The following is a 13,752-nucleotide window of genomic DNA, read 5'->3' on the forward strand; positions in this document are numbered from 1 at the left end:
AAGCTTTAATTTGCTTCTCTGGGAAGGGACTGGACTAAATTTAAAGATTTTTTCTAACGTCAGGAATCAGGTACTACCTAATACATGAAAACTCAAAATATCTGGAGGAATTTTTGAATTTCCCTTTTCACTATATTTAAGGATACCTTAATAAAACAAATTCATTCGAAATTATCTCTAGATGTATATCTCATACCTCCTGGCTTGCTCCTTAACCTTTTCTGATCCAAAAGGCATATAAAGTAGTGGATTATGTTGCCTTAGTGGTATTTTGAAGATGTCAGTAAAAAAATAAATTCTCAGAGGATGAGAGAGATTGACGGTTCCATTAAAAACAGGTGTTGTACATTATATTTAGAATTAATTTGTGCTGTAGGAAGGTTGAAGTGCCTTGGGACACATCTGATTTGTCACTCTTGACTAGGTATTTACAAACTTCCTCAAAAGAATACTGATATAAACCAAGCTAAGACTGTGTGTGTGTGTGTGTGTGTGTGTGTGTTTAAGAGAGAGAGAGAGAGAGAGAGAGAGAGAGAGAGAGAGAGAGAGAGAGAGAGAATAAATGATGAACCTCAGTTCACTGTTAGTTGAAACAGATGTGTCCTAGATTCTAAGCCTAATGCTTTTGATAGTAGCTAAGAATTTTGTTTTTTAGTTTTCAGAAGGACCATCTGAGGTGAAATCTGATTTGCTTTCCTCCAGTTGATGCAGATTTAACCTTGAAAAAGCACCAAAGAGATCTTACTGAAGTTCCTCATTATTGTCTTAAAATTTTGTTTTATAACCTATTAGCATAGTTTTTCTTTGGGGTATGTGGGCAGCATTTCTTTATTAAATCTAAATAGAATATTCTTGAACTATCTGTTTCTGTATGTGTTGGGGACACATTCATAAAAACTGTCCTTATCTATATTTAGAATGCATATTGTAATATTGTATGTATAGTGAGTTTGGTTTTAAGTGAATACCTTTTATTTAAGGATACCATATTTGTTTTTGTTTCCATTTTCTGTTAAAATGTGCTTTCTCCCCACCCCCTTTTAAAAAGAACAAACAACTCTATTCTAAGTCTATTGTTAGAGTTTGGGGGTTTGTTTTATTTTAGGCATGTTTCTCCCCAAGGGACACGCTTTCTGTTTCAGACAGGTGCAGAGAGAGACAACTATGATGCTGGAGTTCTTGAGCCTCCCGGTTAGACTAAGTTCATCGGGGGGGCCTTCAAAGGTGGGGCTTCTTTCAAAAAAGCCTTTGGAATGAGTACACTTTTAATGGCTACTGGCTTTGTTCACAAATCCATGCTTTTGATAATCCATTAGCAATGAGTATTGCTTTATTAAAAGTGGATCTGTACACTCAGAGACTCCACTTATACTGAAAGTTGTCTGGTCATTTTGCAATTTTTCCTTTGTATATAAACAAGCACATTTCAGGCCTGACTATGTCATATAAGATGACTGTTGATTTTGAAAAGTCGCCATCAATCATGTAGCAAGTTAGTATTTACATATTTGTGTAGGTTAATTGCTTTTCTTTATAGAAATGAAATAGTGCTTTGATTTAATTTTGTTTTATTAGCTCCTTAGCATGACTGAAAGCAATGCTGTGTACTAAGCTCATTTATTCCAGCATGCATGTTGCCAAGTGTGAAATTGATTTACCCTTTTAGGAAATAGATTTCTTAGGCACATGTGTACATTACTTATCTGCTTCATGAGCATTTATTAATCTAAGGCAGAGATACTTACTAAAATATGTTTTTTTATTACAAATGTGAAAAGTATACTTAAAAAGTTAAGGAAAGAAGGAATGAAATGATTATTATCTTCTTGGGATCTCACTGCTCTTGGACATTAATTCACAATTTTTTTAAATTTATTTTATATAATTCTTGCATCATTTTTCATTTTTGCAATTCACAATTTTTGATGATAATAAATACCGAACCGCTTTGGGGGTGGCTGGTTTTTTTTTTTTTCAAGTCTGCATTTCCTTTTAAGCATGTCACTTGGGCTATCTTTCTTCTACTAATATCCAGATCTATTATGAAAAACATCTAAAATTTAGAAAGATCTCACGATCCCTCCTGTTAGATCAGCTACTGAGTTGTTAACCACTATGTCCCTGTCCTTGGTCTTTGAGATGTAATTCCTAGGAACACTTTACTCTTAGCAAATAAGCTTCCTCTACTCTCCCCACCATGGTTAGTTCAGTGTTTTCAGAGAAATAAAAAATTACTCCCTCAACACAATATGGTTGGAACATTTTTTTTTCAAGGTCACAAATAGTCAATTCCTGCATCTTAACAGTTTGTCAACTGCTCATTTTGGTTTAAGAATTGCCATTTTATGTTCCATACATGTGTATTTTTTTGAAGAATTAAAATATAGAAAAAGATGTCTGTTAACATATCTTTAATATTGTTTATCTTATTGTGATCAATAAGTACTTTATAGATCTTCAGAATTTCATTGGTATAAGCAAGAGAATTTTAGGGCTGATAGACATTTCAGATAATAGTTTGATTTATTTAATTCTTGCATTGAATTAATATTTATTTAGTTTTGAGGTTTTGTTTATAAATGAGTGTTGTGAATCCAAGATTGGAAAAGAAAAATTGCCTCTAACATAATTAAGCTCGCTACCCTCTCCTTGAAATTATTTTTGGAGTAGCTATTTGAATTCTAAAGGCTTTTTTGAAATTTGGTTGTATTAATGACCCATAGTTATTTTCTGAAATGTTCTTATAAAGAATAAAAGAAAGTATATGGTAGAGTTACATTTACATAAAACTATTGTTTGATTAGCACTTTATGGTTTGCAAAGGGTTATCAAGCTCAGTTAATCCTTAAGCCTTATAAAACAGATCCTCTTATTAACCCCCATTTTTCAGATGAGAAAATTGTGGCACAAAACGATTCAGATTTTAGCCTGATGTAGTAAAGCTGAGACTCTATCCAGATCTTTCTTTGTCCTCTTTCCCATATTCTATGCTTTTTGAAATTCCTAAATACCAGCACATTTGCACTTTTTATACTAATAATTATGTCTTCATGTGTTTTATCAAGAACAAATTCTTTTTTTTTTTTTAATTTTATTTATACAAGAGCCGGGGCACAACCCAGATGTGCAGGAGGGTGAGAGGATTCACCAGAGACAGAGCGGGGAACAGAACAGGCAGACTGACGAAATACACTGCTGAGGGGAGCAGCGGGAGAGTCAGGAGAGGTCTGCTCGCCACTTGGGTTGCTCCAAGGCCGGTGGGGAGCAAACCGGCACGGCAGAGGCTGTGGACAGCTTCACAGCGCTGCGCTCAGCTGCCTGTGCCACCAGGGAGGCCCTATCAAAAACAAATTCTCAGAGACATCATGGGTACAGCATGCTGCTGAGCACAATGTGAGCACTAACTACCTCTTTTTTTTGGGAGGGGGGACCCTCGCCGGCTGCCGGGGAGCAAACCAGCGCTGCACAGGCTGCTGGCAGCCTCGCAGCCCAGCGCTCAACCGCTGCGCCACCAGGGGAGGCCCACTAACTACCTCTTAAATCAGCCCAGAGGGAGAGGCAAAGGTACCCCAACTTAACTCCGGTCATTGTGAGAGTAGGAATGGGGTATAGCAATGCCCAGGACTGAGATCTTTGCCTTCATGGAGGCATGGCACTATGTGGAACCAGCTGTGGAGACAGATACGAAATAATTAAAGTCTAGATAATGTAACTGAGTTGTGGTAACCGAGTTGTGGTAACTGCCACAACAAAGGGGGAACTAAGAGTCTTAGTAAGGGTGTCCTGACCTGCCTGACTGGGACAGAAGCCTTCTTCAAAAATATTTACAGCTGAGATCGTGGGAAGAGAAGGGGCTGCCTAGAGAAGGGGTGGGTGGAGAGACAGGGAAGGATGCTTTGAGAGGAAATAGTTGGTGTCAGTCCATAATGGCAATTAACATGGGAGTTGAAAGTTGAAGATGGCAACAAGGTTGAGGATGGGGGAGGGTAGTAGAGATGAGCTTATGGAGGGAGGCCAGGGCCAGGGTATATAATGTCCAGTAAATATGTTAAGCATTTTGGATTTTATCCCAAGCCTTGGGAAATGATGAAATGACTTTTAAATGGGAGAGATTCCTCCACAACTAGCAGAAAGGATTTTGTCTTTTGCTGTGAGACTCTAATATTCCAAAGGGCTGTCTCAGTGAGGCATTTGTATTATAAGCAGTAATCATTAATTGTAGAAGTATCTATATTTTAAAATTATTCACACCACCCAGCAGTTAGGAAAATCTAGAAGAAAATCCTACTAAAGCCAATCTCCCCTATTTCTGGACCTACTAAACATAGAGCTTCCATATGATCCAGCAATTCCACTCCTAGGTATTTACCCAAAGGACACAGAAACATCCATTCCAAAGAACACCTGCACCCCTATGTTTATAGCAGCACTGTTTACAATAGTTAAGCTTTGGAAACAGCCCAAATGCCCAAAAATAGATGACTGGATCAAGAAGATGTGGTACATATACACCATGGAATATTACTCAGCATTCAAAAAAGATAAACACATGCAATTTGCAGCAACATGGATGGCGCTGGAAGGGATCATGCTCAGCGAAATAAGCCAGAAAGAAAAAGAAAAATACCGGATGGTCTCACTCATAGCAGGAATCTAGAAAACTTAAATAAGGGACCAGGAAAATGAATAACTATAAGAAAGTGAAAATCAAAATCAACAAAAAACTATGAACCAGAGACACTTTTTGGGGGGTGGGGGGCGGGAGGGGAGGGATTGGGGTCAGAATGGGGAGGTTGCAATTGTATGGGGAATATAAAAATAAAATTTATTATTTAAAAAAAAAAGCCAATCTCCCCTGTACTGTATTGACTATACTGGCTATAGATAGTCAGAATGGACTGGAAGAGGGAGCGAGAGCAGAAGTGAGGAGACTCGAGACTGCATAGATGGTACAACTCAGGGTGACAGTTTGGACAGAGATGGCGACGGAAGAAAGAGAGTATAAAGTGATGGATTCAAGAGAAGTTAAAGAAGGAAAGTAAGTCTTTATGGAATTAAAAGACCAAAGGAGGATTTATGGTAAATGAGGAATGGGTATAGGGAGGAAGAACATAAATTTGTTTCCGTATGGTAAGTTCAGACAGGTAAGGTCTGGACTGAAGGGAAAATTTGAGTTGTTAATATTGTGGGAACTGAAAGGAAACATCACCCTGAAAATATAATAGGGTGAGAAGACCTACCACCAAACTTTCAGACTCCAGCCCTGTTTTAAAATTCAGGTAGAGATGATGAGTCAGAGAAACAGAAAAAGTCCTTCAAAGATTGATTGGTTTTAGTAGGATTTTACATGTTTTTTTCCTGCTTTCTTCCAGATTTCCCCAACTGCTAGCTGGTGTGAATACTTTATGAATATTTATAAGTATGAATACTTCCACAGTTAGTTATAACTGGCTTATAGTGCAGGTGGCTCACTGAGACACTCTTTGGATTCATTCGAATCTCTTTGAAAGTCTCACAGCAAAAGAGAACTTTAAGAACCCTTTCCATTTATTGTCTTTGGAGGAATTAGGGGAACAGGGAATGACTTGGGAAAAAGCAGGAGGCCCATGTATCTCCAGAGTGGTACAAAGTTGTTTGTACAAACAGATTTGGGAAACAAAAGACATACCTTAATATAGCCATGGATAGTGATTGTGAGGATCAAGTGCAGTAAGTTACATGAGGAATTTTGTAAAATGATACTGCGTTAGTTTTTGTCTAAGGTCACACAGTGAGTGGTGGAGTCACACCCAGGCTTGGGGTTGGATGCAGTGCGGTCATCCCCGTGCGGACCCAGCTCCATGTCATATGTTGGATGCTGCTGTTGTCCCACCTCCTTGGTTTGCAAAACAGCTAGCATGGTGAGGGAGGTAATTGTTCCGGACAAAGGGGCTTTCCAGATAACAAAGAAGTCAACGATTTAGCACTTTTCATGAAATATTTTTAATGTATTTTATATCTACTCAATTTTTTTTTTTTACTTTCGTTGTTCTAACTTTATTTTTTTTTAAAGATTTATTTATTTATACAAGCACTGGGTACAGTCAGAAGCGCGGAAGGGTGAGAGAATTCACCAGAGCCAGAGTGGGGAGCAGAACAGGCAGAAGGACCGAAGTACACTGCTGAGGGGAGCAGCAGGGGGCAGGAGAGGTCTGCGCGCCAAGTGGGACCCTCCTCTGGTGGCTGGGGAGCAGCCAGGGATCGAACCGGAGCTGCAGAGGCTGCAGGCAGCTTCGCAACCCAGTGCTCAACCGCTGCACCACCGGGGAGGCCCTACTCAATTTTTTTTAATGTATTTTATATCTACCCAATGTTGGTGAAGTTTCTTTTTTTTTTTTTTTTTTGTGGGACCCTTGCCCGTGGCCGGGGATTGAACTGGCGCTGCAGAGGCTGCAGGCAGCCTCACAACCCAGCGCTCAACTGCTGCACCACCAGGGTAGGCCCTGAAGTTTATCTTTTTAAGAGTTCCTTGGGGAGATAGTTGTAAGCATTAGTTACTATCCTAGAGATGCTTGAGGTGAGAGAGGTGCACCTTTAGTGAGTATTCTAGATAGTTGGTATTTTTCCCCCTATCTTTTCCTTTATAGTTTATGTTTATTCTTCCTTATCTCTGTGCTGGGTGAGCCTGCATCACATGCTTTTTCTTCCCTTCCCCCACTCTCTTCACTGCTTTCCTTTCTTTTAGCTCTTACTGCTTCTTTGGTTATATGTGGGAGTTGGCTTTTAACCATCAGGACCTAGTGTTTCTTTTCCCTCTTTCTTGTTCAGGAAAAACACTGGATAAACTTTTTGGATTTGAAAGTGTGTAATGTCTGAGTCACTACTTGAGAAAATGCTAATTCATGGAAATCTAACTTCCAAAGCAAAAATGAGGAAGGAAAAGTTATCATTGAAAAATTCCTGCTAGTATATGCAGAATGAATGATAGATTGGAAGCCATAATTTTATTCTCTTTTAGAATGAGATCATCAGTGGATGCTAAAATGGTGAAAAATTGACAGGACACTTTAAAACAGAGGAATCAAGCTGACTGCTCTTAATCCACTGCTTGTTAACAATTACAACATAACAAAGTGGTTGATAAACCTCTATAAAGACCTAGATGGTAAATATCTTGGGCTTTGTGGACCCTACAGTCTCTGTTGTTGTAGTGGGAAATACAGCATACATACATGAATGAGCATAGCTAAGTTCCAACTTTCACTTACAGAACAGACAGTGGGCCAGATTTAATCCATGAACTGTTTGTTTACCTCTGATATAACAGAAAGTGTATAATACTACCTATGTAGTGCAGTAAGTCCTCACTTAACACCTGCAATAGGTTCTTGAAATTTCCACATTAAGCAAAACCACATGTAACAAAACCAGGTCCTCCAGTAAGTAACAATACTGTTTTCTGTGTGGCCAGGTATCTTTTTCCCTCATGAGTGTTATAATGAAGCAATGTTGAGCAAAACAACATAATTCAGGAACCTGTTTTGTGCTGTAGTCTTGTCAATAAAGTCAAGCCTACCTTAGATCAAAGCTCTGGGTCTGTCACACTTTTCAGGAAATTCAGGGGGATGAAAGAGCAAATTAAATGACATAAGAAATCCAGACTGTGGTCACTTGATAGTATGAATGATTTGGTTTCTCAGTAAATCAATGCATATAAAAGAGTGGAAGGATTTCTTGGGAGGAGAAGAGGGAAGAATGATATGTAATAGGAGGAGTTTGTGTAGTTGTATAGTATAGTATATACTATATAGTATAGTATATGCATTGGAGACTATCAGGGAACTTTGGTTTTTTTTTGTTTGTTTGTTTGTTTTTAATTGAGAGTGTGGATTCAGTTTTTATTTTTATTTTTTTTAAATAATAAATTTTAGTTTTATATTCCCCATACAATTGCAACCCCCTCATTCTGACCCCAATCCCTCCCCTCCCGCCACCCACCCCCCGAAAAGTGTCTCTGGTTCATAGTTTTTTGTTGATTTTGATTTTCACTTTCTTATAGTTATTCATTTTCCTGGTCCCTTATTTAAGTTTTCTAGATTCCTGCTATGAGTGAGACCATCTGGTATTTTTCTTTTTCTTTCTGGCTTATTTCGCTGAGCATGATCCCTTCCAGCGCCATCCATGTTGCTGCAAATTGCATGTATTTATCTTTTTTGAATGCTGAGTAATATTCCATGGTGTATATGTACCACATCTTCTTGATCCAGTCATCTATTTTTGGACATTTGGGCTGTTTCCAAAGCTTAGCTATTGTAAACAGTGCTGCTATAAACATAGGGGTGCAGGTGCTCTTTCGAATGGATGTTTCTGTGTCCTTTGGGTAAATACCTAGGAGTGGAATTGCTGGATCATATGGAAGCTCTGTTTAGTAGGTCCAGAAATCTCCACACAGCTCTCCATAGTGGTTGGACCAGTTTGCACTCCCACCAACAGTGCAGAAGAGTTCCTTTTTCTCCACACCCTCGCCAACATTTGTTGTTGCTAGTTTTTTTAATATGTGCCATTCTCACTGGTGTAAGATGGTATCTCATGGTAATTTTGATTTGCATTTCTATCAGGGAACTTTGAATGTCAGGTGATTTTAAGGAATTCCTCTTAGTTCTATAGTTTCTAAGATATGAATGCTGGATTATATGTAGGTGAAATAACATGATGCCTGGGATTTACTTTAAAATGCTGTAATAAATAAAGAACATAGAAAAACAAAAATAAAATATTCTAGTAGACAAGTATATGTAGTAGGGAGTGGAGAACCATTTGCAAAATGTTGATAATTGTTGAAACTGAGTGATAGATACTTGGGGTTTTATTATATTAGTCTACATTTTATGTTTTCCAATTTTTTTAAGATTTATATTTTTTATTTATAAATACAAGAACTGGGATGTAGGCCAGAGGTATGGGAAGTGAGAGGATTCACCATGGAAAGAATAGAGAACAGAACAGGCAGATCTACTGAAATACACTGCTGAGGGAAGCTGTGGGCTAGGAGATGTCTGCTGTGCCATGTCGGTTAGCTCCCTGGCCAGGGATCGAACTCATGCCACAGTGACTGGTGATAGCGTCATAGCACTGAGACTTAATCTCTGAGCCACCAGGGTTGCCCTGTTTTCAAATTTTTATAAGTAAAAATAATGTTGACTATAACCCCTTGATGGTTGCATAGAAATAGAAGGAAAAGTCAAATGAAACAATATTTTTTCATATGGTTAGTAGAATTTTTTGTTGCTGATTATTCATTTCAGTAGTAGTACTTCCCTTATTTTCTCAGTTGATGTCCCTTCTGCCCCTTGAAAATTAAGTTCTTATTTTCACATTCTAATTTCAAATAGCTGTCCCTAGTTACTCGTGCCACTGGTATTCATTATGCCATTTACACTTTGTTCAGAAATAGAAATTGAACTACTTTACTAAACTGCTTTGTGACTGCCTGGATAAAGACCTTGATTGGATCTTTGGTACTGAGTCTGCCAGTTAGGGTAACAAACTTCTTATTTTAAAATTATGAACAGGAGAAAATAAAGGGGGGGACCCAAAATAACAAGAATTTACATTTAAAAAAAATGACTGAAGGGGGAAGCAAGACATAATTAGTTTGAGATGAGAGCAGCGAATCAGAACAAATAGCTGCTTACAGGGACAAATCAGTGGAATGTGAAAATTCATCACCATAACCTACATTTTTTCTGTACCAAGAGATTTGCAGCTAACAATCTGGGTGACTCATTCCTATGCTGGGAGGGTGAGGTAATGTTCTTGTGAGGGATGATGTCATCTCTCTACCTGAACTGCATGCATAGATCTCTTCTTGTGGCTCTCCAGGAAAAGCACCATCTGCTTCCACATATGCAGCCTGAGAGACTTTGCAGAGCGGGGTGCAAAGGTTAGCAGCCGTGTGTATGACTCATAGGCAGCCAATTAGGGAAGAGCAGCTCTTTGAAAGTAAGCTTTTAAAATCATAATCCAGAAATATGACATGACGATTCAATATCGAATCATCATGCTTTTTTTGTTATTGTTTTGGGGTTTACACTTCTCTCATTGAGTTAATGCTGTTGAAGATTTAACTTTTAAAATAAGGCAATTTTTCTCAATATGTTCAGTGAAATCAAATCTTCCTGGTCATTTAAACCATATTTTTTAATTGCAGATAACTTGCTTTTTTCTTTTCTTTTTTTTTTTAACTTTTGTGGGCATGTAGATCATCCTTAAAACTAAGGTGAATTTTAGTCCATGTTAGTTGAACTGCATTGGTTTTCTTTGCATTTAGGAGTCATTGTGTTCCCTAAGCGTCTGCTACTGCTTGGGGGAGAATTACAGGGCAACCCCAATGTTAGTGCCCCTTGCTGCCTTATATCAAAAGAAACTTAATGGAGGAGGGAACAATTAAAACAGCTGTTATCTTTTTGACAGATCCATTAACCCCTTTTCCTCTTTTAGTGATGCATGCCTGTTGTCCTTCTGCTTACTTAACTAGTGCTGCTGATGATATGACCAGACAACTGTACTACCTGTTTCTAACTTTATAATTTGAATATACTGCTCTAGTAAAAAGAATATTTAACATAGAGAACAGTAAATATTTGATTTTCTAACTAATATTTAACCCAAAATGGTCAAATGCTACTGTCTTGAAACTAAGGTTATTTTTCTGGTATTATTAAGATATATAAGAAAGCAAAGAATAAAACAGTAATGCTAAAAGCCTCTCATATTGTGAGGCGCAATACATGGCAATGTCATCTAAGAGTTTGTTAAAAATCAAGTGTTTTTTCAATGAAGAGTGATAATTGGAGATCTTTAAATACATCATATAAATAGTTTATATGGTTTGGCCTTCTGAATTTAATGACACGGCTTCTGCAAGCCTCTTGGATACCTTTCTTTTCTCTTTTAACCTTTTATTTGGAAGCAATTTTAAGTTATAAAATTTACAGAAATAAAAATAATACCAAAAAAACCACCAACCTCTTTATACACAAATTTACTACCCCAGACTTTGTTTGTGTTATCATTTGAGCACTCTGTCTTTCTCCCTTTCTCTCCCAAACCCCCATGCCACTTCTATTTCTCAAAACCTCTGATATCTTCTCTTTGCCCTTCTATATAAAAATTGAAACGTCCTCATTTTCTGTTTGATACTTCCTTCTGATTAGATTCAGGTTGTGCATTCTTGGCTGGAATACTACATAGGTGATGTTGTGTTCTCTCTTAGGGTATCTCATTCATCACTCATCAGTGATGCTAATTTTGATCATCCAGTCAAGGTGTTGTCCGAATTCTCTATATAATAATATTAGTTAATGCAATGAATATTAATTCTCCATTAACTTTTTTCTAATTTCTTGTAACTAATAAACCATTTGGGAGAGGAGGGGAAGACACTTTAAGGCCATGCAGTTATCCTCCTCATAAAAATTTCTACCTGAATTTAACCCCATTGCTTATCTCTGCCTGATGTAATCCTTATTATGATGGTTACAAAATGCTTATTCCTATCCCACCTCCCTTCATATTTACTAGTAGACATTTGGCATTTAATAGCAGTAAATTCCTTCTCCCCTGTCATGTATTTTATCTACTTGTTATCAGTATGGTCTCTTGAATTCCTTTTTTTTCCCCAGTGCTTTATAATTTAGTACTTAATTATTTTGTACTTAAATTGCTCTAGATTTAAGTGGTGGCCCACTCCCATCTTTTTTGATCATATCCTTGAGTACATTGCTTTTACAGCTGCTGTATAAACATTGTCTAAACATGAATGAACACCTATTAGTATACCTGATAAATATTTTTTAAAGGTACAGTAAACAACTTTTGAGGTTATGATGATGACTTAGTTTATGGTTATAGCAAAAATAATGGTATTGAGGATTGGGAAGATCTTTGTCAGCAAACTTACCCTGCCAAATTTTTCTTGGATTTCAAAGCAAACAGTAAGCATGAAGGCCAGATAGGATTTCACTCGGCAGTGTTGATACAACAGGTTGTTCCAGGGAGAAGAAATGACATTGGCAATGATATAACTGACCAATAAAAGTAACATTAAACACTAGGGAAAAGTGAAAGACACAGAGGAAAATGTTATTTGAGGTCATGTGTAGAGCGCATTGAATGTCAGCTTTAAGATTTGGGGTTTTTATTAAGAAGACAATATAGAGCTGTTGAATAGTATCATACCAAGTTTGACTCTGACTCAGGTTAGTCTAGAAGATATGTACAGGTTAAATTCAGGAAATTACCAGTTAAGAAATGTAAAAAGGCTATTATAGTAGTTCATGCTGGAGATAGAAGGATTTGAACTAGAAAATTAAATAAGTAGATTAGAAAGGTAGTTTTCAGCCTGTCCTTCAGATCCCCAGGGATGTGGGGCAGAGCTGGGAAAGGAGGGGAAAGTGTAAGCTGGGCACCAACTTAGAACTCCCAGTGACTAGAGGAGAGTTTTCAAGTAAGCATTCCTTTAAAGAAAGGATTCGGCAGCTTAAGGAACAAAGATGTGCATAGAGAAAGTTGTTTTTAACAAACTTATGACAGTTTGGATTTTGGTTCTTGTTTGTTAAACTCATTCTTGTTTTATATTCCCTTTTCCCAAGCTTTTGAGCCTAGATGGTCAGGAAAATAGATATTAGATAAAGTAAGTCAAATTGTATTTATTTTTAAATGTCACAAGGACAATGTCTCAAAGTCATGTGCTGATACTTTTTCTCAGGACACAAGATGTACTTGGCCAAAAACTTTATAGAATCACCTTAAACTCTTTTTTTTTAAAGATTTATTTATTTTATGCAAGAACCGGGGTACCGGCCAGATGCGGGGGGGGGGGGGAATGGGTGTGTGTGTGAGAGGATTCACCAGAGACAAAGCGGAGAGCAGAACAGGCAGACTGACGAAATACGCTGCTGAGGGGAGCAGCAGACACAGCAGGAGAGGTCTACCATACCATGTGGGACCCTCACCGGCCGGCCGGGTTTGAACCGGCACTGCAGAGGCTGCGGACAGCTTCACAGCACGGCGCTCAACCACCTGCGCCACCTGGGGAGGCCCACCTTGAACTCTTTTCTCTTACGCATCCCATACAAGGATCTACCATGAAATCCTGGTTTTTCCTTCCCGCTATTGCCCAAATCTGACCACTGCTATCTACCTAATTGTAACCATCATTATCTCTGCACATTCGCTTGCTCTCCCTGCTTCTACCCTGGTCTCTGCAGCCTGTTCGCTTTCCTTGTACATCTTAGACATTATGGCACACATCCACCGTAAGGTATTTGCAGAAGCTGCTCTCCAGATATCAGCATGGAGTGATGTCTCACCTTTTGGCTTTGCCCTGTGTTACTTTCTCAGTGTGGCCTACCCTGAGTTCCTTTTAGGCCACCCGCTTCCCTCCACACACTGAACTTTCAAGTTCCTCTTTATCTTGTTCTATTTTTTCCCTATGCTTTTTGTCATCTAATATACTCTATCATCATTTATCATGTTGTTTGTCTTTCAACACCAGAGTTTGAGCTCTACACAGGCAGTAGAGCTTTTCTGTTTTACTCATTGGTCTATCCTAAGCAACAAAATAGTACCTGGCATACAGTAGACCCCCAATAAGCGTAGTTGAAAGAAGGCAGAGCAGCTAAGAGCATAGAATCAGTAAGCTGGGTTACTGGATTTTTTTACTCACAGAAGATTTGAGGAAGTAAATAAAAGAAATGATGGGATACTGCT

General features: G+C 38.2%; 1 protein-coding gene across 2 annotated transcripts in view; it reads left to right on the forward strand.

The window, feature by feature from the left end:
* The window catches only part of EIF2AK3 (eukaryotic translation initiation factor 2 alpha kinase 3), a gene marked incomplete at both ends in the record, with an annotated part of 60,334 nt that overhangs the window by 16,438 nt on the left and 30,144 nt on the right, over positions 1–13,752 (forward strand). The gene's annotated exons all lie outside the window — the stretch shown is intronic.

The sequence above is a fragment of the Talpa europaea genome (assembly GCF_964194135.1).
Source record: "Talpa europaea genome assembly, chromosome: 6".
NCBI lineage: Eukaryota > Metazoa > Chordata > Mammalia > Eulipotyphla > Talpidae > Talpa > Talpa europaea.